The 22406-nt window shown below is 39.5% G+C and overlaps 1 pseudogene; it reads left to right on the top strand.

Annotated features, from left to right (window-relative positions):
• The first annotated feature begins 4729 nt into the window (after positions 1–4729).
• LOC143891044 (uncharacterized) lies at positions 4730–21047 on the top strand (annotated as a pseudogene).
• The last annotated feature ends 1359 nt before the right edge of the window (positions 21048–22406 follow it).

The following is a 22406-nucleotide window of genomic DNA, read 5'->3' as shown; positions in this document are numbered from 1 at the left end:
GTATTTAATCGAATTAACCCTCTAATTTATATTAATTATATAGAATTTAATCTTTGTCAATCAACAATCATCCATGAGAAAGGGGAAAGCCAATGGCATGGATGATTGGGATTTGTACAAAAACAAAACCCTGCATAATTTGTTATATAATCTACTTGTTTTAATTACTTCTCTTTCTCCTTCCCCATGGCTTCAACTAAACCCTAAGTATGGTGGGTTTAGCTACTCATGGAGAAGAGGAAAGAAACACAGAAAATAGAGAGCGGAATAGGAATTGCCATTAAATAAACAAAGAAAGCTCTACTTTAATTGAATTTGAAACAAAAATACATTGAACTAATTCTTGGAAGAAAGAACAAAAATAAAAGAGCACTTAGTCTTTTCGCAATGATTGAATCCTTGGCCGACGGTGCCGAAACATAAACTTGAAGAAGAATAGTGTTGAACCAAATTTCCAAGTGGGAGAGATCTTTGTTGATGAAAATTCCAAGTATTACAAACTAGAGAACCAAAAAAATATGAAAGAGTGAGAGAGCTTGAGAGTGGTGGAGAAGAAGCCAAGAAAATTAATCGAATCCCCTATTCAGAGAGCCCTCGTACCACTTGATATTGTCTTTTATAAACTCCTCTTCATTCACCCCACAAGTAATCTCTAAAAAAAACTTGCCACGTGTATATTCTTATTTTGGCATCTTGCTAACTTCACAAGCACGTTCAAATTACTTTCACAAAAAAACTTCAGCTTAGTTTTTTTTTTTTTTTTTTTAAACCCATGCTATAAATGCCATTTTAGTATCTTCTTGCAGCAATAGAAACATATAATTTGTAGCCCATCTTGGCTTTGCACAATCGGCCAAGAAAATTAGTAGCTGCTGTCACGATCAAAAAGAAATTTTCATTTACAGAATTTGCTTCTTCAATTGCTAATGGTTTAAGAAAGTTTCCAATCACACCCTATAGTTATACTTTCAGAAAGTTGCTATCTCACCACATTAGCTTCATGTTGCCATTTCCATCAAGAGAAAAAAAAAATATAACCAATGTCCCAAAAAAAACGTTTCTGCAACTTGCTTATTGCCTTTTTAAACAGCAACTCCATTAGTGGAATCTGGACCGTCGAATTAATGGAGTAATTGAATTGGGATGAAGTTGGGCGTTATATATATGAAATGGGTGTGGGCCACATATGACTTGGACGTTTCCCAATACTTGCAACTTTATATCTAAAACACTTAGCGGGTCCCAATTTCCTTTTTGGTCTCCTCCCCGTTCGGTCAACAATTCTCAATTACCACACTTAGTATGGCAAGCAACTAAGGATAAAATAGCAAGTGGGTCCCAAGTGTATTGCCATAAAAGTCAAACTTTTATTGTCATATTTCCATGCATATATATATATATATATATATATATATATATATATATATATATGCATGCCTCTTTTTTTTTCTTCTTTAGTAGCCATCAGCCACTTCACTCCACACGTGGCCCAAATTTCATTTACGTAAGGCCTTCTTTGTTCACAGATCCTAGCAATTCTGATGTCACCTTTGCCTGATATTACTGATGAGGTAGGGTCCACGGTTTCTATCCAAACTCATGCATAAGGTGGCCCCACCATTTTACACCTAGTGTTCTGATGACATAAGCCCATCCGTTTACACCCATGGCATGATCCAAACCGTTCAATTATGGGATTCAATGTAAATTGAATTGATAGCTGCAATATAAATTACAAGTACCTCCAACCCAGCTTCAATAGATTAATCCGAACTGTCCATTGCATGGACCACAATATAGCTAGATCGTGCCTTTAAAATTAGAAATTTTCAAACACTTAATTCCCCCTACCAAGTTGGTCGATACGCATCTTGGGGTCCACTTGTTCACTAATCCAAACCGTCCAAATTGTGAGCTTTGATGGACTTGACCCAAACCATTTCTATTGGATGACCTAAACTATTCATTTAGTGGGCCATGATGTCGATGGGTTGCCTTGATCCTTGATCTCGGCCATTGGTTGCATCACACACTTGGATTTGGCCAAGAATTTTCCAAACTTTGATTTTTCTTTGAATTTTCAGCTCTTTAGCTCTATTTTTCTTAGTAATTCCACAAATAGTCCTGAAACACTAAAAACAAATAAAATACCTTAGTGGTACCGTTCTAAACATAAAAATGCATGTTTTTCTTACCTACTATTCACACGTAAATGTGCTCATCACGTATGTATTAATCAAATTTTTGCTTGTTTTGTCTTTAGATATGGTTGACAGTTTGTCTGCTGTCTCTATGACCATAGTCTATCATTGTTGATCTACTTGATCATACAGTTTTGACATCCATTTTCCAGATTTAGATCCGGTCTATGATCTACTTTTGTCATTTTGTGACCGCGGTCTCGTTTCTGAGTTTCTGATCATCTTTGATCATCAGTGGAACATTCGATGTCGCCAATTGTATCCTTCTTATGTTTGATCGTTAAGTTTATCTCTATTGTTTGTTTATTCCAAGTTATCTTCATTCCCTCATTATCCCGTCCTATCTTTGTGTCAGGTCTGATTATGGCGAACATTTTGTTGGACAACTGGATAGCCGATGCCATTAGAATTCTTCCGTCTGAACATTCAAAGAGAACCATGGCTGATCATTTCGTCAATTCATTCACTCACTTGAATAGTCGGGATATAAATTGGAAGTTTCTCCAAGCAGCTGCTGGACTTTGGGATCCTGCTCTTCATGTCTTCCGATTTGGCCGTTTTGAACTCTGTCCCATATTTGAGGACTGGTGTACCCTGCTAGAGCTCCCATCTGAGGGACTCTGGATCAAACCTTCAAGAATAAAATCTCCTCATGATCTGTTTTGCAAACTATTCAAAAATGAAATTGTGGATGCTCTGCCATGTCTAACGGATAAGTGCGTGAAAATTCAAGATCTGATTAAGCTTTTTTCCAAAAATGTTGATCCTACCAATTCCCGTTTTCAGGATTGTCGACGTAGCGCTTTAAACTTTATGGTCTTCGCATGTCACGTTCTTCGCAGAAACTCTCATGTTGCATCTTTGACCCTATTAGGAGTGGTAGATCAGATCAATGAGGGGAGGAATCAAATCCCCACCATGTTAGCAGAGACCTTCTTAGGACTAGATCTTATTGCTTCCCAAGAGATCAAAGACAATTTCTGTGGGTGTGTCAAGTTGTTGTATGTCTGGCTTGGTGAAAAACTTCAAATTCTTCAGCGACAAAACCAAAATCCGTATACCCTGAAGAATTTCCATACATGGAAACCAATAGCCAATCAACCTCAGTCCATCGATGATTGGCGCATTTGGTTGTAGCATGTAGAGGAGAGCCAGTTTCGTTGGGTAAGTCATTCATGCTTTCAAGTTTTTACTAGCACTTACCCACATCCGTTCGTTTACCTCATGGGTATCGAGAAATCTTCTTTTTATGCACCCATGCGATTTCTCCATCAGATTACGAGAATTTCATGTCCTCCCGGAATCATAGTCCCTCCTCTTTGTGAAGATCTCACTCCTGATCTTATCAAATTCATTGTGGCTGCTTGGGGAAACAAAAATATGGAAAGGAGGTTCGATTTATCATCCAAAATCCGACGTGGAGAAATATCGAAAGAGCCTGCAAGCAGGAGAGCTCGGATTGAAGAGCCTTGAGGATCCATATCATGTTTTATTTTTGCATTTCCCATTATTGCCAGTCTGCATTTCCCTCTTTTACTTCCCCGTTGTTACCCCTTTCAAATTTTCAGGAAACTCTTTCACCCATTCTACCCACACCTGAACCAATGGCGAAGAATGGACATAATGCCCTGGACACCAATGAGATGATGAAGGTTAATCTGGGACAATTGGGCACCATTAATGAAGAAATTGCCCGTCTAAAAAATGATAGAAGTTCTACTTCTAGAGAGCATGCACCCCAGCATCCTTCAGTCATACCTCCTCCACCTCCTATGATGAATAGACCGGCAGTGTTCGTTGTTGATGATGACTTCGAGGATGAGTAGTATGCAGAAGATAATTGTCTCCCTCATCTGGAGAGAGCTGATAAGGGAAAAGTGATAACAGATAGGCTGGACAGGCTGACCCAGGAGATGGAAAACATAAAATTCCAAGGCCCGAAAAAGTTGAACATGGCAGATTTTATGATATATCCAGGAGTCACATTGTCTCCTAGATTCAAAGTTCCAGACATGGATAAGTACGACAGGACAGGGTGTCCTAGGAGCCATCTAATGTCAGTCCTTCCTCTTTTACAGCAGCACGGTTTGTCTCCAGAGCAGGTTGCTCTCTTGTTCCCCAGATCTCTAGTCGGAACTGCAAAGAAATGGTTTTTGAGCCTAAAATCCGAAGAGATCCGAACCTTAGAAGACATTGCTAATAGGTTCGTGGAACAATTTTTTATGGAGGAGGGAATAGATGTTACTAAGAGGGATTTGAAAGAATTGAAGCAAGGCCACAATGAAACCTTCACTTCCTTCATTCGCAGATGGAGAAGGAAAGCTGCACAGATGACTCATCGTCTGTCAGATGAGGAGTAAATCAAAATCGAAGTGAAGAATCTGTCGCCGCAATACTATCATCACATGACCATCCAATACTTTCTTGATTTCAATCATCTCATCAAGACAGGAAATCAAATAGAAGATGCGTTGTCCAAGGGCCTGAGATCGAGGATTCCTTCTTATTCAAGAGAAGGAAAAAGACCTATGGTAGCACCTAAGGAAGTTCACAATGTGAATACTGCCCCGCCAGCACGGAGGGTAAATTTTGGTGAAGGTCGCCCGGAGAAGAAAGAGCCAAGACGATTCGATCCTTTGCCATATTCCCTTTCAGTGGCATTGAAGAAACTGTTGGGGGACAAGAAGATTGAGTTGCTAGAGCCTAGAGAGATTCCAAATCCTCTCCCAAGGTACTAGAGGAAGGATTACTATTGTGAATACCATCAAAGTGTCGGACATCTGACTGATAGATGTATGGCATTGAAGCATAAGATCCAAGACATGATTGAGGCAAAGAAAATTGCCATTGAGGCTCCTAATGTCACTCGCAATCCCTTGCCAACACATGCCACCCCTCCACCAAATGTTTATGCGATCCTTACAGAGGACATCATTTTGGACCACTCTCGTATTTGTTCTGTCATCTCTGAGGAACCATATGTGCTGAGATGGGAAGAGGGAGATGAAGATACAGAAAATGAGAAGCCTTATGTACTGTCTGCTTGAGATGGGGGACTGCAGAATCTGCCGAATGTTCATATGTCCTCAAATATGAAGAAGAAGAGAGCAAAGAAGAAGTTCCTTATGTTTTAAGGTTGGGGGATGAGGATTTGGTACTCTTGAATGAACAATGTGATGAGCTCCGCCATGTTACACGTGGTGGATGAGTCTTTAAACCGGCAGAGCTGAGGGTTGAAAATCCTGCCAAAGTTACAAGAGCTACAGAAAACCAAAAGCAGAAACAGAGTCTAGATGAAGAAGAGGACAATTTACTGAAGCAGCTGAAAAAGACGCAAGCCAATGTGTCCATATGGGGTCTACTACTGGCATCGCCAAAGCATAGACAAGTAGTACTCCGTGAGTTGAATGTGTCTCAGGTGTCAGTTGAAATCACCCCAGACGAGCTGGTCAGCTTAGTGGCCATGGCCAAAGCTTCCAAAGTGTTGTCTTTTACTGATGAAGACCTACCTCCATAAGGAAGAGACCATACCCGTCCTCTCAGGATTACCATAATTTGCAACAAGAAGAGAGTACCCGAAGTGCTAGTGGATAACGGGTCAGCCTTGAATGTATGTCCTCTGAGCACCGCCGTTACCTTGGGATTTGGGCTAGATAGCTTCATACCATCTGAGCAGTGTATATTGGCATACGACGGCACTAGAAGAGATGTGATTGGGATATTGGCGACGGAAATCGAGATTGGATGAGAGACTTTTGAAGTCGAATTCCAAGTGCTTGATATCAAGACCTCTTTCTTTCTTCTCCTGGGCCGACCTTGGCTGCATAAGGTCGGAGTTATTCCTTCAACGCTGCATCAAAAGCTGAAATTCATCCGGAATAATAGAGTAATTACAGTGCGAGGGGATCCAGAACCTGAAGTTGGGCAGATAACCGTTGAATCAGTTGTTGAAAATGCCAAGGATGTCAGCCTGACAGGATTCTCACTAGAGGTCTCTACTATAACTATGGAGGAGGCCATGAATGAGGAAATCATGTTTTTGACAAGCACCAATGTCCATGTAGCGAGAATAATGCGACGACATGGGTATGTCCCGGGAGCTGGCCTGGGTAGAAATTTGCAAGGGTTGACTGAGTGGCCAATAATGAAGGCGATGAATGGATTATTCGGGTTAGAGTATCAGCCTACTCAAAAGGAAGTCCAAGAAATGAAAGCATACATGTTGAAATGGGCTGATTGCCGCCGCCGGGGTTGAGAGTTTCTGATGGGACCGTTCAGCATGGTCATGAATGGTAGATTCAGAAAGGAAGGGGCTGATTGTCCGTTTTACGGTTTTTCTAAGCCTTGGTATGATGAGACTGAAAAGAAGCTGCCGGGTCTAGAGATTTTCTTTACAGATGAGCTGCCGAAAAACTTTTTCTTTGAGCAGATTGCATAGACAGCTAAATCAGAGAAGCAAGATTCAGATTGGGTTGAGAACTTTGAATCAGAACTCCTAGACTCCTTGTTCCAAGTTGAGGCACCAGTCATTGCGATGATTGGAGGAGGCACACCCTTCATTAACCCAAGAAATTCCATCACCCCAGCTGAGGGACCTCTGGATAACTGGACTTCACAGGTTATACCCCAAGTAGTCTTTCAGTATAGTCCAGTCCCTTCAAAAGAGTCGGTCATTTCAAAATTTGTGTCAGTTTCTGAGTTCGTCCCAGAGTCTGTCATTTCTAACTTTTCTTTTGATGCAGGTACTGTATAGGTTGGTTCTACTCCTGGAGTGGGTGACGAGTTTGTCCCTGGTGGCGTCGAGTCCGAGTCTGAGGACGTCTCCATTGATGTTTCGTCTGTACATATTTCTGATTGTGTCGATACTGATGTCGACTTGTCTTTTCATTCAATTTCAGAGTCTGTAACGCCTGATGTGGGCGAGTCATCTGATGTAATCATTCATTCTAATGAAATAAAAGACTCTTTTGTGTATATTCCTGTACTTGTCGCTTTTACTGATTCTGCTTCTAAACCTGATCAAGTAACTAATAATGATAATCAAGACTCCCCCTCTAATGAGGAAGCCGACGAAACTCCCCTTGAAATCAAACACATGATTCAACAAGAGGAGAGTCGCTGAGCAAAACCACTTGAAGAGGAAATTAAAATCATAAATATCGGTGACGAATCCTTAATTCGGGAGATACGGATTGGCAAAATTTTATCTCCGGAGGAGCGCGAAGAATTAATCATCTTGCTAAAAGAGTTTAAGGAGGTTTTTGCTTGGTCTTACGATGACATGCCATGATTGAGTGAGGACATTGTACAACACAAATTACCTCTAATCCCTGGCATCAAGCCGAAGAAGCAAAAACTCCGAAAACTTAAGACAGAATGGGAGTTGAAAGTTCATGATGAGGTTAAGAAACTACTCGAAGTGAAATTCATTGAAGTAGTTGAATACCCCAAATGGCTTGCAAATATTGTAGCAGTGCCCAAGAAGGACGGGAAAGTCAAGATGTGTGTCGATTTCAGAGATTTGAACAAGGCAAGTTCGAAAGATGACTTTCTGTTTTCGAACATTGATCTCCTGGTTGACAATACAGCTGGACATGCACTGTTATCTTTCATGAATGGATTCTCAGGGTACAACCAAATTAAAATGGCGCCTGAGGATATGATGAAGATGGCATTTATTACTTAGTGGGGAACATATTGCTAGAGAGTGATGCCGTTTGGTCTCAAGAATGCTGGTGCCACCTATCAGAGGGCTGCAACTACTCTTCTTCATGACATGATTCATAAGGAGGTCGAGGTCTATGTAGACGACATGATTGTCAAGGGCAAGATTCGGCCAGAGCATACAATCGCTTTGAGAAAGTTCTTCGAGCGAATCCGAAAGTTTCAACTTCGCTTGAACCCAAATAAATGTGTATTTGGGGTCACATCTGGGAAGTTGCTTGGATTCATGGTCAGCGAGAGAGGAATCGAAGTGGACCCTCATAAGATCAAGGCTATCCAAGAAATGCAACCACCAAAGACAGAAAAGCAGATTCGTGGATTCATTGGCAAAGTGCAATACTTGAGGAGATTCATATCTCATTTAACTATGACGTGTGAACCCATCTTCAAGTTATTAAAGAAGAATTCTTCCAAGAAATGGAATGAAGAATGTCAAGAAGCATTTGAAAAAGTCAAGCAGTGCTTGTCCTTGCCTCCTGTCCTATCCCCAGTCATTCCTGGTCAACCATTGTTAATGTATTTGTCCATCACGGATACAACAATGGGTTGTATGCTTGCTCAGCAGGATGCGGGATCTAAAAAGGAAAAGCCCATTTACTACATTAGCAAGAAAATGCTAGAGTATGAAATCAAATACAGTGTTTTGGAAAAGACGTGTTTAGCATTGGTTTGGGCGACTCAAAGGCTTAGACATTATCTGCTTTTGAACAAGGTACTTTTGCTCTCACGGATGGATCCGTTGAAGTATTTGTTCGAAAAACCCGCTCTTACAGGAAGAACAGCTAAATGGTTGCTATTATTGTCTGAGTTTGACATCACTTATGTCACTCAGAAATCAATTAAAGGGCGGGTAATCGCTGGGCAGTTGGTTGATGCTCCTGTTGAGGAGAATGCTTTTTTGAAGGCAGATTTTCTTGATGAAGAAATCATGGACATTGAAGAAGAGATTCCAAGCACCAGAGGGATAATGTACTTTGATGGAGCTATAAACAACTGAGGACAGGGAGTAGGAGCAATTCTCGTATCATCAAAGAAAGAGTACATTCCGATATCCATCAAGTTACAATTTGATTGTACCAATAACATGGCAGAATATGAAGCATGCATCGCAGGACTTGAGGCAGCTTTGGCTTTGCGAATTCAAGACATCGATGTGTTCGGAGATTCAGTCCTGATCATTTGTCAAATAAATGGGGATTGGAAAACAAAAGAGGCGAGGTTGATCTCATATCACACTTACCTTGCATCTTTGGTCGAGAAGTTCAGGAATGTCACTTTTACTCATTTGTCGAGGACAAGGAATCACTTTGCCGATGCTTTGGCTACTCTGGCGTCAATGTTAGACATTTCTGCAACAATGGAGGTTCAGCCTTTAGCTGTCAGATTGCAATGGGCTCCAGCACATGTGAATGCGATAGAGATATCAGCAAGATGTCCGGACGGAAAGTCGTGGTATACAGACATTCAAAATATCATTTCAGGCAAGGGGCATCCGCCTGAGGCTTCCAGCAAAGAGAGGAAAACTCTTCAGAGGTTCGCTGCCAACTTCATCATTTGTGGTGAAGAATTGTACAGAAAGTCATTTGACGGGACACAGCTTCTGTGTGTTGATGAAGATCAGGCTGCAGAGCTCATAGAGCAAACACATGAAGGTGTTTGTGGCCCTCACATGAATGGTAAGATGCTGTCCAGGAAAATCCTAAGACTTGGATTCTATTGGCCCACAATGGATGCAGACTGCTTTGCATTCGTGAAGAAATGTCATAAATGCCAAGTCTATGCGAACCTTATTCATGTGCCTCCGTCAGAGTTACACTCTATGACCTCGCCATGGCCATTTTTAGTATGGGGGATTGATATCATCGGTAAAGTTTATCCAAAGTCGTCAAGTGGACATGAGTACATTCTAGTAGCCATTGATTACTTCACGAAGTGGATAGAAGCTGCTTCGTATGCTTCCATAACTTCCAATACAGTTGCGAAGTTCATCCGTGCAAATATCATTTGCAGATATGGAGTACCTCATGAATTGATTTCAGACAATGGATCTCACTTCAAGAAAGAGGTAGTACACCTGTGCGAAGAGTTCAAGATCAAGCATCACAAGTCATCTCCTTACAGACCGCGGACCAACCGGGCTGTAGAGGCAGCGAATAAGAACATTAAGGTCATAATCAGTAAGATGACCGAGACTTATAAGGACTGGTCGAACAAACTTCATTTTGCCTTGTGGGCTTACAGGACATCGATCCGGTCTGCTACAGGTGTAACTCCGTACTCTCTAGTGTATGGAATGGAAGCAGTCCTCCCTGTTGAGCTGAGAATTCCATCATTAAGAGTTATGATGGAAGCAAATTTGCCAGAGTCTGAGTGGGCCAGAGCCAGACATCAGGAATTACAGATGATAGATGAAAAGAGGCTGAGAGCCTTATATCACATCCAAGGGGTATCAGAGAAGAATTGAAAGAGCCTTCAACAAGAAAGTCAAGGTCCGAGACTTGAAGCCAGGAGATCTTGTCTTGAAGTCCTACAGGGCACCGGTGTTTGATCCCAGAGGAAAATTCAGGCCAAACTGGTCTGGTCCTTACATCGTTGATGAAGTCCTGCCAGGAAAAGTCGTAAGACTCCTCAATGAAAATGGAGAAAAATTAACAAAACCTACAAACTTGGACCAACTAAAAAAGTACTATGCTTAGATACACCAGGAGGCCGTCCTTGGTCGATCAGAGCTTAAAAGCCAACAACCTCAAAGTCAAAAACCATTTGAGCCTAAAAAAAAAAGAAAACCTTCTTTCTTTGATAAATTCACACCAGGGGCATCTTTTATGACTTGCGTCATAAAAGATATTGAGCCTGAACTATGTTCTGACCTGATTCCTCTCTACAGGGTACGTAGGTAGCCTGATCAATTCGGGTTCGGTCAAATCCTTCAAATCTTTCAAATCCATAAAAAGAAAGAAAGAACAAAACAAACAATCCTTGAAACCCAAATGGGCGAACTACGCGGACTTGATTCCATTTTCTTTGGGGATACGTAGGCAGTCTGGAGGGCCAGATCCGGTCAAATACATGAAAACGTACCAAAGGTTAACCTGTTTGAACCCAAGCCTACCTAAAAGTCCTTCTGGTGTATTTAGGCCCAGGTTTGTAGAGAAACAGAAAGAAAAAGAAAAAAAAATGATGGAGTCTTAGACCTGCCAGACTGAAAACCCGCAAGGGCGGTCTAGGCAAAAGTTAGGGTCATTCACCCGCTAAGCTGAAAACCCGAAAGGGCAGCTTAGGCAAAAATTAGGGTGCTAAGCCTGCTGGATGGAAAATCTACAAGGGCAGATAGTCCAGGCAAAAAAATTAAGGCATGCGGTCCGCCGAATCAAAAACCTGAAAAAGGTGATTTGGTCATGGCAGTGACTTCATAAAGGACAAAACCTCTGTACGCCAACAAAACTTTCATTTCTTCGGCGGCACTACTCCAAAGTCTGAGTGAGCGCCAACAGAAATTCTTCTGACATTTTCTAAGCTAAGGAGGTTAAGACTAGGCAATCCAAAGGGATAATAACCATGATGGAAATACCGGAAAGAGGAATAAAACACCTTTAAATACGGTTTTCAAAAGATTCTAAGAGTGGTAGACTATACCATCTTAAAATACTTATCAGACTAAGAAGCATATTCAGTCTCTCTTCGAGTCAAAGTCATTGTGTCTGTCGAAGTCCTCATTATTGATAGTCAAAGTCCTTTATATGTCGAGTCAAGGTCAAATTCCAGAATCCTGTGTGGGAAAGCCTGTGTAGTCAAATATCCCTCCCAAAGCTGGGGTAACAAGAGGCAAGGGGGTAAAAGTGAAAATATGATGAATTTGTGTCTCCTCAAGGGTGATACACAGCAGAGCGAAGTTCAGAAGATGGTAGATTCTCAAGTCCATCTTGCAAGTTTTCAAGCTCATCCGAAATGGCAGAGATCATCAGAAATGAAAAGAGGTTGTCAGGCAGATACAGTCTATTGTAAACCTGAAAGCTTTGTAACCTCAAATATTCAAGAGATGAAAATATTTTTAACCATTTCTCTGTGTTTTGCTCTCTTGTGAATTTGTCATGGAAGTAAAATCATACTAGGGGCATCTTTTATGCCCTGAGCAATCAGGTCATAAAAGATATCAAATGAACAATGATAATTGAGATGGCTATTCTCAAACAAATAAAGATAAGAGGAGATTGAACACAGTCTTTAAATTCAACTCCTCAGTCAAATTCCTTTGAGAGTCTGTCTTGGTAATCCTCTGAGAGTCTTTCTCATCATTTCATTGGAAGTTTGCCTCATTATCCCCAGAGGAGTTTCTACTCACAAACGAAGTTTGTAATCAAATTGAGTATTTAAGCCTAACCAAATCCTCCCAGAGAGCATCCACCCCGAGTGAAGAAACCGAATTCTTCCTGAAAGCATTCGCTCCAAGCGTAGAACCCAAATTCTTCCTGAAAGCATTCGCTCTAAGCGTAGAACCAAAATTCTTCCCGAAAGCATTCGCTCTAAGCGTAGAACCAAAATTCTTCCCGAAAGCATTCGCTCCAAGCGTCGAACCCAATTTCTTCCTAAAAGCATTCGCTCCAAGCGTAAAATCAATTTTTCTCTTTGAAAGCATTCGCTCCAAGCGTAGAAACCAATTTCTTCCTGAAAGCATTCGCTCCAAGCGTAAAATCAATTTTTCTCTTTGAAAGCATTCGCTCCAAGCGTAGAACCCAATTTCTTCATGCAAGTATTTCGCTCCAAGCGTAAAATCGATTTGTCTCTTTGAAAGCATTCTCTCCAAGCGTAAAGTCAAATTCTTCCTGAAAGCATTCGCTCCAAGCGTAAAATCAATTTTTCTTTCTAAAAGCATTCGCTCCAAGAGTAGAACTCAATCTTTCATTGGAAGCATTTTGCTCCAAGCGTAAAACTAAATTCTTCTTGATAGTATTCGCTCCGAGCGTAGAAAGAATCAAAGTCTCTCTGAGAGCATCTCTGAGAGTGCCAAGCAAACAACCAAAAAACCATTCCATTCAAGAACCCTGAGGCATCACTTCTTTCCAACAATTCGATCTTTCCAAAATCACTTTCTTCATTCTTTTTTCTCTTCAATCCATCTTGGGCCAGTCAAAATGTGTTGTCAGTTCAGCTTTGACATTTGCGCGACAAGCATGCTCTGCCAAAGAGGGACATCTGTAGACACCTCATTTTGACCGTGCCCTAAATCTCTCTTGTTTGAGCAAAACCCAACCAAATCAATCAACTAGGGTCCCAAATTCCACCCTAAGCTAGCTTAGGATCCCATCTAGGTCCCTACAAAATTTTGTCAAATTCCGAGCGTGTTTGCCTAGCGAACAAGATGGGAGAGTGTCCGTAGTGTAAACCAGAAAAGGGATGTGAATTTATCCTGAAGGAGGGGTGAATTTATCCTGTGAAGGACGTACATGGTTGAATAAAACAAGAATTGCGGCGCGCTTTATCATTTTTCCGCGGGCCCAATCAACCTGGAGTGCCACTATCATTTTAAAAAATGCCTATAAATACGAAGCTAAAGCTCGTTAAAAAAAGGGGGATTTTCATTTTCTAAGAAAATCAAACGCAAAGAGAAAGAGAGAGAGTTTTCCCCAAATCAGAAAAAACCTAACCCAAGCATCTTCTCCTTTGGTCATTGATGAACACATTTATGTGGGAATGATAGTGGTAGGATGCATGTATATTTTATATTTTAAGCGGTGCTACTAAGGTATTTTTGTTGTTTTTGTTGTTTCAAGAATTTTATTGGAATTATGAAGGAAATTGAGCTTAACATATGAAAATAGTGAAGAAATGACCAATTGCCATGAGAATCCAAAGTTCCAAGATGCCTTAGTTGGCCGAATTAGCATGATGCTTTAGTATGATCAAATTGATAATGCCACACCCCCTTACTTTGCTTTGAAAGATGAAATTTCAAGGATGGATGATGAAAAACAAGAGAAGAGAAAGGATCTTAATTCCAATGGTTGAGATTGAAATGATCAAGAGAGGAGAAGGAAATTATTTGTTGTTTATGTGCATTACAAATGAAGGGTAGACTTGCCATTTGCGAAAGTATATGGCATGGTTGCAATTCATTCGAAAGATAGGGATAATTTGGTCCTTTCATGCACATATTCCTCAACTTGGAAACTTCCCATTATTTTTCTACCATTTAGAAAGTTGATTGACAAAATAATTAGAAGGTTTTAGACAAACCTTTGGAAAGAAAAAAAAATAGGAAAGCAACCCATGTGTTTTTTAGAAGAGATATAGAAAGCCCATTCAAGCCTTAATCTTGTCCTTTCATTTGTTTCCTAAGATTAGCTTTTTAATCTCCACCTTACATCATTTTCAATCCCTTAATCTAGCAACCTTTCTCACCCAAAATCTATATATCAATCTCTCTTGAACTCTCTCCCATCTTCTTGAATTTTTATTCTCGTCTCGTCTCGTCGCGTCTTCAGCAGTTTTTTTATTTTTTTTCTAAAAGTTCAACGGACCATAACTTCTTCGTTTTAGCTCCGATTCGCGCGTGGTCGGATCCGTTGGACTCGTATCGACGAGAGGAATCCGATCAAGGCTTGAAGGATGACAATGATTCAACCATTGAAGGAGAAAAAGAATAAGTTTTTCTTATTTTGCTCTTTATTTTAAATTACAATTTGATGTATTTTTGCTTTCAATTTCAATTAAAGAAGAGTTCTTTTTGTTTTCTTTTTCCTTCTCAAGTTCTTAATGGCAATTCTCTTCTTTCTACTTTTTATTTTTGTTTCTTTGACTTTCTTCATGAGTAACTAAATTCTATATACTTAGGGTTTAGATGAAACCATGGGGAAGGAGAAAGGTTTTTAATTATATTTAATGGTATGGAATTAATGGTTTATAATTGTTGCATACCAATCATTCATGCCATTGGCTTTCCCCTTTCGTATGAGTGATTTCTATGAACATTATAAATATTTATATAGCCATTAAAATGGGAGTGTGTCTTTGATAAATTACTCATGGGCAATGACATCCATTAATCTTATTTCCCATAGACTAATTATCAAATATACAATTCAATACACAAAAATTATTTTAATTAATCAATCTAATCCAAGCCCATGGTGGATTCTAACCCTAAGTAATCTTTTATATTGAATTAAGGATTTTACACTATTCCAAATTACTTTTGCAATTCTCCAATTAACTTAGGCCTTTAGAATTTTAGTTTTGTAATTAGATTAGATAAGTAGTTAATAAAGATCACTAGAATTTTGGTACACTTTGCCTAAATTAATATTTTCAAATCAAGATCGTAGTTGAATTTGATTCTTAGATTGAATAGAATACATGCTTATATATAGTGTTGGCTCCGAGGTCTAAGTCCACGGAAATCCTGAGTCCATTCCAGGCAACATTATATCATAGCTAGTATTTTAATCGGTACAAGAATAGGATTGACAACTAGATTTCTCTTTCCTGAGTTCGACCCGTATTTACACGATCCGTGCACTTACGGTTATTTAATTATTCAATCAAGTTTTTGGCGCCGTTGCCGGGGAAGAGAGTTGCATTAGAATCTTAATTATTCAAAGTGTTAGATTAGTAGTTATTTTTAGTTTAGTTATAATTTTGGTTTCTTGTCTATTCATCTCTCTTACTTGGTTTTCTTGTGTTTATGACCGTAGGTTGGGTACGGAACTCGGCCAATCGAATAGAAAGAGCAAACCGGTTAGAGACAGCGGAAGACATCGCACCAAATCCAAATCAAGTAGTCATGGCGGAAGAACAAGAGACGCCCAAAAGTTTGCGCGATCGCTTCTATTCGGCCTGAACCGCGCAACCTTCTTGAATTCGATTGCCGGTTGCGCAGGGCAATAATTTTGAGCTAAAATCGCAATTAATTTCTTTGCTTCCTCGTTTTCATGGCCTCCCTTCGGAGGATGCTTATTTATTTTTGTGTGAGTTTGAAGATGTATGTGCTTTGATTAAGTTGCAACAACTTACCGATGATGCGGTAAAGTTGCGGTTTATTACGTTTTCACTCAAAAATGGAGCCAAGAAGTGGCTCTATGGCTTACTAACGAACTCCATCACCACTTGGAAGGAGTTCGCCGTCGCTTTCCTAAAAAAGTTTTTTTCATTACATAAAACTAATAAGCTTACGAACGATATTTTACAATTCAAACAAAAGTCATTAGAGTCATTTTCTAAGTTTATGGAGAGCTTCAAAGACCTACTCCAAGAGTGTCCTCACCATGGAATTGATTTGTGGCACTTATGCCAAATTGTTTATGAGGGCATAGATTACCAAACAAAGCAACTTCTTGAATCCATGTGTCCTAACAGTTTTACATCTTTCACGGATGAGGCCGCGGCATGGAACTTCTTACTTGATTTGGCGAAAAAAATAAGAGAGTGGGAATCCACTCAAGACGGTGAGAGAGCCACTTCAAGTAAGGGATTTCTAATTGAGGGTGCCGTGGCAAAAGAGGCTCATCTTGATAGCTTAATCAAAAGGCTAGAAGGAATAGTTGTTAAAGGACCTTCACAAGTCAATCAAATTGCACATAGTGTTCCCATGTGTAATTGGTGTCAAGCCACGGACCATGTCATGGAAGAGTGTCCAACTCTTGCTAAATTTGGTAATTCTAATGAAAATGTGAGTGCTCTTTATGCTAATAATCCTTATTCCAGCACTTATAATCCGGGATGGAGAAATCATCCCAACTTTTCATGGAGTCAAAGTGGGCCATCTAATTTCCACGGCCAAGGCCAATTCGGCCAACCTAGGCCCACCTTCCCTCCCATTTTTGTTCGGCCATCCCCTTCCCCTCCTACTTTTCAAAACCCCATGATTAATAATGTTTCAAATCAGCAACCGTCGGGTTTTCAAAAATAAGGAGAGTCGGCATGCATAGCTTCCTTAGAAAAAAGTATAGAACTTCTCACTAGCACTTTCATGACAAGCCAACACAACATGGAGAAGCAAATCTCCCAACTTGCCATGGCGTTGCATGAGAGGGAAAAGGGGAAGATGCCAAGTCAACCCGTTCTTAATCAAAGGAACGTGAATATGAATGTGAATCAACATGTACCGCCAAATCAGTTGAATGCCATTCAACCAATTTTGCCGCCGCAAGAGCCCTCCAACGAATGTAATGTTGTATATGCTTTAAGGAGTGGTAGAGATTACCACAAGGAGGAGGTCAGATCTGAACCTTCTAAAAATGCGCAAGATCTTCCAAAGGAGGTAAGTGAAGAACTTTCCTCCACAGGCTCAGAAGAGGAGCCCAAACATGTAAGTCTAGAAGAGGTAACTTCTCCCCCTGCACGAGATTTCATTCCTAAAGCTCCTTTTCCAATGAGACTTGCTACTAATAAAAAGGTAGATCAAATTGATAAAATTTTAAATATTTTTAAACAAGTGCAAATTAACATTCCTTTATTAGATGCGATTTCTCAGGTTCCTACTTATGCCAAAGTGTTGAAAGATTTGTGCACACAAAAGCGCACAACTAATGTGCCCAAGAAAGCTTTCTTGGCCGCAAATATAAGTTCCATCTTGTCTCAACAAATGGAGGTTAAGTATAAGGATCCAGGATGTCCTACTATTTCTTGCACTATTGGTAACACAAATATTGAACATGCTCTTTTGGATTTGGGTGCAAGTGTAAATCTCTTGCCTTTTTCTGTATTTAAGCAACTAGGATTAGGAGACCTCAAACCAACCATCATCACTCTTCAATTGGCGGATAGATCAATTAAAACACCCAAAGGAATGGTTGAGGATGTGTTAGTTAAAGTAGGTGATTTTTTATTTCCTGTAGATTTTGTTGTGTTAAATACCGAGCATATTGCTAATATCAAGGATCAAATTCCTATCATCCTTGGTAGGTCGTTCCTTGCCACTAGCAACGCTCTAATTAATTGTAGAAATGGATTGATGAAATTATCTTTTGAAAACACATCGGTTGATTTTAATGTCTTTAGATTGGGTAAGCAACCAAATTTTCATGAAGAAATCAATATGTTGCATTCCTTTCCTGATGATATTGTTTCTAACTTTGAAATTGATTTTGATGCAGAATTCCAAGAATGCTTGGACGAACTAGGAAATGATGGAGATGATTTCTTTTCCAAAGCTTTTGCAATCCAAAACGTAGAGCCTGTTGGACCACTCGCAACATCTCTTCCAAAGACATCAATCGAAGAAGCGCCACAGTTGGAGTTGAAGCCCTTGCCTTCTCATTTATGTTATGCATTTTTGGGTGATAATTGTACTTTGCCTGTAATAATTGCTGCGGACCTAACCTCCCCTCAAGAGGAGGAACTCATTAAATTGCTAAAAGATAACAAGGAAGCCATAAGTTGGACAATGGCCGACATCAAAGGAATTAGCCCTTCGATTGTGCAACATCACATCCATCTCGTTGAGGGTGCCAAACCTTCAAGAGAACATCAAAGAAGGGCTAATCCTGTGATGAAGGAAGCCATCCAAAAAGAGATTTTAAAATGGTTAGATAATTGGATCATTTATCCCATCTCGGATAGCCAATGAGTGAGTCCCGTCCAAGTAGTGCCTAAGAAGTCGGGAGTTACCGTTATACAATCCGCCACCAATGAACTTATTCCTACTCGTATTCAAACAGGGTGGCGGGTTTGTATTGACTACCGAAAGCTTAATGCCGCTACTTGGAAGGATCACTTTCCTTTGCCTTTTATTGATCAAATGTTAGAAAGTTTAGCGGGTCATGAGTATTATTGCTTTCTTGATGAATATTCCGGTTACAACCAAATTCCCATAGCTCCTGAAGATCAAGAGAAAACGACATTCACATGCCCCTTTGGAACGTTTGCTTATAGACGCATGCCTTTTGGGTTATGCAATGCACCGGCAACTTTCCAAAGATGCATGATGAGTATCTTTTCTGACATGGTGGAGACCTTCTTAGAGGTTTTTATGGATGATTTTTCTATTCATGGCTCCACGTATGCCGAATGTTTACATCACTTAAAATTAGTCTTAGAAAGGAGTAGAGAAAAGAACCCTGTCCTCAATTGGGAAAAGTGTCATTTTATGGTAAAAGAGGGCATCGTTCTAGGACATGTGATTTCTAAAGAGAGAATTAAGGTTGATAAAGCCAAGGTGGATCTCATTGTCCATCTTCCACCACCCAAAAGTGTGAAGGATATTCGATCATTTTTGGGCCATGCGGGCTTTTACCGGCGTTTTATAAAAGATTTTTCTAAAAATGCTAGGCCTCTAACCAACTTGTTAGCAAAAGATAAAAAATTTGAGTTTTCCAAAGCATGCTTCGATTCTTTTGAGTGTTTGAAAAATGAGTTAACTACGGCTCCCATCATTCAAGCACCCAATTGGACCGAACCGTTTGAAATTATGTGTGATGCTTCTGACTTTGCAATAGGAGCCGTGTTGGGTTAAAGATTCAATAAATTACCGCATGTAGTAGGACTCTCAATGTTGCACAACTCAACTACACCACTACGGAAAAAGAATTCTTAGCGGTTGTGTTTGCATTAGAGAAATTTCGGTCCTACTTGATTGGATCGCATGTGATAATTTATACCGACCATTCGGCAATCAAGTATCTTGTTGGTAAGAAGGATGCTAAAGCTCGCCTCATTCGGTGGGTTTTACTTCTTCAAGAGTTTGATTTAGAGATTAGAGATAAAAAGGGTACGGAAAACTTGGTTGCCGATCACTTGTCTAGACTTCCTAATGCAAAGAATGATGAAGGTCCAATTAATGAATATTTCCCTGATGAGCAATTGTTTGCTATTTCTAATGAGCCACGGTATGTGGATATTGTGAATTACTTGGTTACAGGTGCTACACCGGATCATTGGTCCAACCAAGACAAATACCGGTTTCACTCACAGGTAAAGTATTTCTTTTGGGATGATCCCTATTTGTTCAAAACTTGTTCAGATCAGATTGTCCGACGATGTGTCCCTGATCATGAGCACCAATCGATTCTATCTTTTTGCCATGATCAAGCCTGTGGTGGCCACTTTAGTGCAAAGAAAACTGCGCACAAAGTTTTACAATGTGGTTTCTATTGGCCAAGTCTTTTTAGAGATGCTTTTGATTTTTGTAAGGCATGTAGATCTTGTCAGTCATTAGGTAGAGTTACAAAACGAAATATGATGCCCCTCAACCCGATCTTAGTGGTAGAAATCTTCGATGTGTGGTGTATTGATTTTATGGGTCCGTTTCCTAACTCTTTTGGAAATTTGTATATTTTGTTAGGTGTAGATTACGTGTCAAAATGGATTGAAGCCATTTCTTGCAAATCCAATGACCACAAGGTGATGGTCAAGTTTCTTAAAGAAAATATTTTTTCACGCTTCGGTACACCTCGTGCCATCATTAGTGATAGGGGTAAGCACTTTTGTAATAGACCGTTTGAAGCTCTTATGAAGAAATATGGTATTACTCATAAGTTGGCCACCCCTTATCATCCTCAAACGAGTGGCCAAGTGGAGGTTTCAAATAGGCAAATTAAGCAAATTTTGGAGAAGATTGTGAATCCAAACCGCAAAGATTGGTCCATTAGATTAGTGGATGCCTTGTAGGCTCATAGGACTGCATTCAAGACTGATCTTGGTCAGTCTCCTTACCGCCTTGTGTATGGCAAAGCTTGTCACCTCCCGGTTGAATTGGAATATAAAGCTTTTTGGGCTATTAAGAAACTAAACTTTGATTTGTCTTCTGCAGGTGTTCAAAGGCGATTACAACTTTCTGAATTGGAGGAGTTGCGCAATGAAGCGTACGAGAATGCAAAGATCTATAAAGAGAAGACAAAAGCTTTTCATGACAAACATATTTTGAGAAAATCGTTTCAAAATGGCGAAAAAGTGCTTCTCTACAATTCAAGATTGCATATCTTTCCAGGTAAGTTAAGATCCCGTTGGGATGGACCATATGTGGTTAATAAAGTTTTCTCCCATGATGCGGTCGAGGTTCTAAATCCAATCAATGGTGACATTTTCAAAGTTAATGGTCAACGTTTAAAGCCGTTTATTGAGTTGTCAAAGCCGAATATGGAAGAAGTCATGGATCTCCATGAAACTTCCTATTCCAATTCTACTTAAGAAAATACGGTACGTACCCTCCTTTCTATTTTTAGTCCTCATATTTTTGTTTCTATTTCTAATGCATTGAGACGATGCATAAATCAAGTATGGGGGGTAGCTTTTGAAAACTTTCTTTTCTAATCTTTTCTATAGTTAAAGTTAGAAATTTTCTTTTCCTTTTGTTTTTGGTATTTTTCTCAAATTAGAAAGAACTTGGTGTTCTTAAAAGGAAAGTTGTTTTGCTATTTTAAGAAAGAAAGTTAGTGGATATTTTAATTTTGGAATTTGAAAATTAGAAAGAATACTTTCCTTTCTTAGTTTTGTTTTCTTTTGGAATCTTTCTTTTAAAAGGATTTGAATAAGAAATAGAAATAGAAACTTGCTTTTTATATGGTATGGTTAAAAATGAAAGAAAGGTTGAAACAAAAGAAAGAAAGAATTATTTTTAGAAAGTTTGCTTCTTGATTATAGTTTTGATTTGTACCCTTTTTTACTTGAGCTATTAAGTCTGAAGGGTTTGTATGCCTAGTTCCTTAAAGCAACTGGCTTGAGAGCAACTGACTGAAAACTCCATACATGGGTCAATTAGAAAGCTTAATAAATCAAAGCATTGCACGTAATCAAAGGTAAAGTTTTGACTCATATGCATCAATGTCTATGACATATGCAAATCAAAGATTAGTCGGAGACTGCTCAGTAGCCTGGGTGTCTGGTGCATGCCCTGCATGTCATTCACGCCAAAAGCAGTAGAGGATTACAAAAAGTGAGTTCTATTCTTAGAAACTATGAGAAAATTGGAAAGTATGGTGGACCATATAAATTTGTAAGTTTTCTATGAAGTTTCCGAATCAAATTCCTTTTATGGTACGATTACATTAGAGGCAATTTTAAGGGAGCAAAGTAGGACAAATTCAAAAGAGGATTCCTTGATTAAAATATCTTTTTAATTTTCCAACTTGGAATAAGATGCAAAGTTTAAGTATGGGGGTATTTCTGTTCCTCTATTTTGAGTAATTTATCAAAGAAAAAAGAATCAGAAATCTTTGGCTTTATTCTATATTTTGGATTTGTAAAAGAAAGTTTTATTTTTAGAAAGTTAAATTTTTGGAATTTTGTGTGTATATTCACTGCAAACACTCACGAGACACAACTCGTCCACTAGGGTAACCTAGGGGTTTAAAGGCTTGTTGCACATGCTAAGTGCAATCGTGATTCCTACGAAAATGAGTTAGGATTTTATTTTGTTTCTATTTTTCTTTATTTTCTTCTTATTTGCTTGAAGACAAGCAAAGCTTAAGTATGGGGGAATTTGATGAACACATTTATGTGGGAATGATAGTGGTATGATGCATGTATATTTTATATTTTAAGCGGTGC

Source organism: Tasmannia lanceolata, unplaced genomic scaffold, assembly GCF_043159265.1.
Source record: "Tasmannia lanceolata isolate RefF3 unplaced genomic scaffold, GAP_Taslan_0.1 ptg000013l, whole genome shotgun sequence".
NCBI lineage: Eukaryota > Viridiplantae > Streptophyta > Magnoliopsida > Canellales > Winteraceae > Tasmannia > Tasmannia lanceolata.
This window is presented reverse-complemented; position numbering and strand designations above follow the sequence as displayed.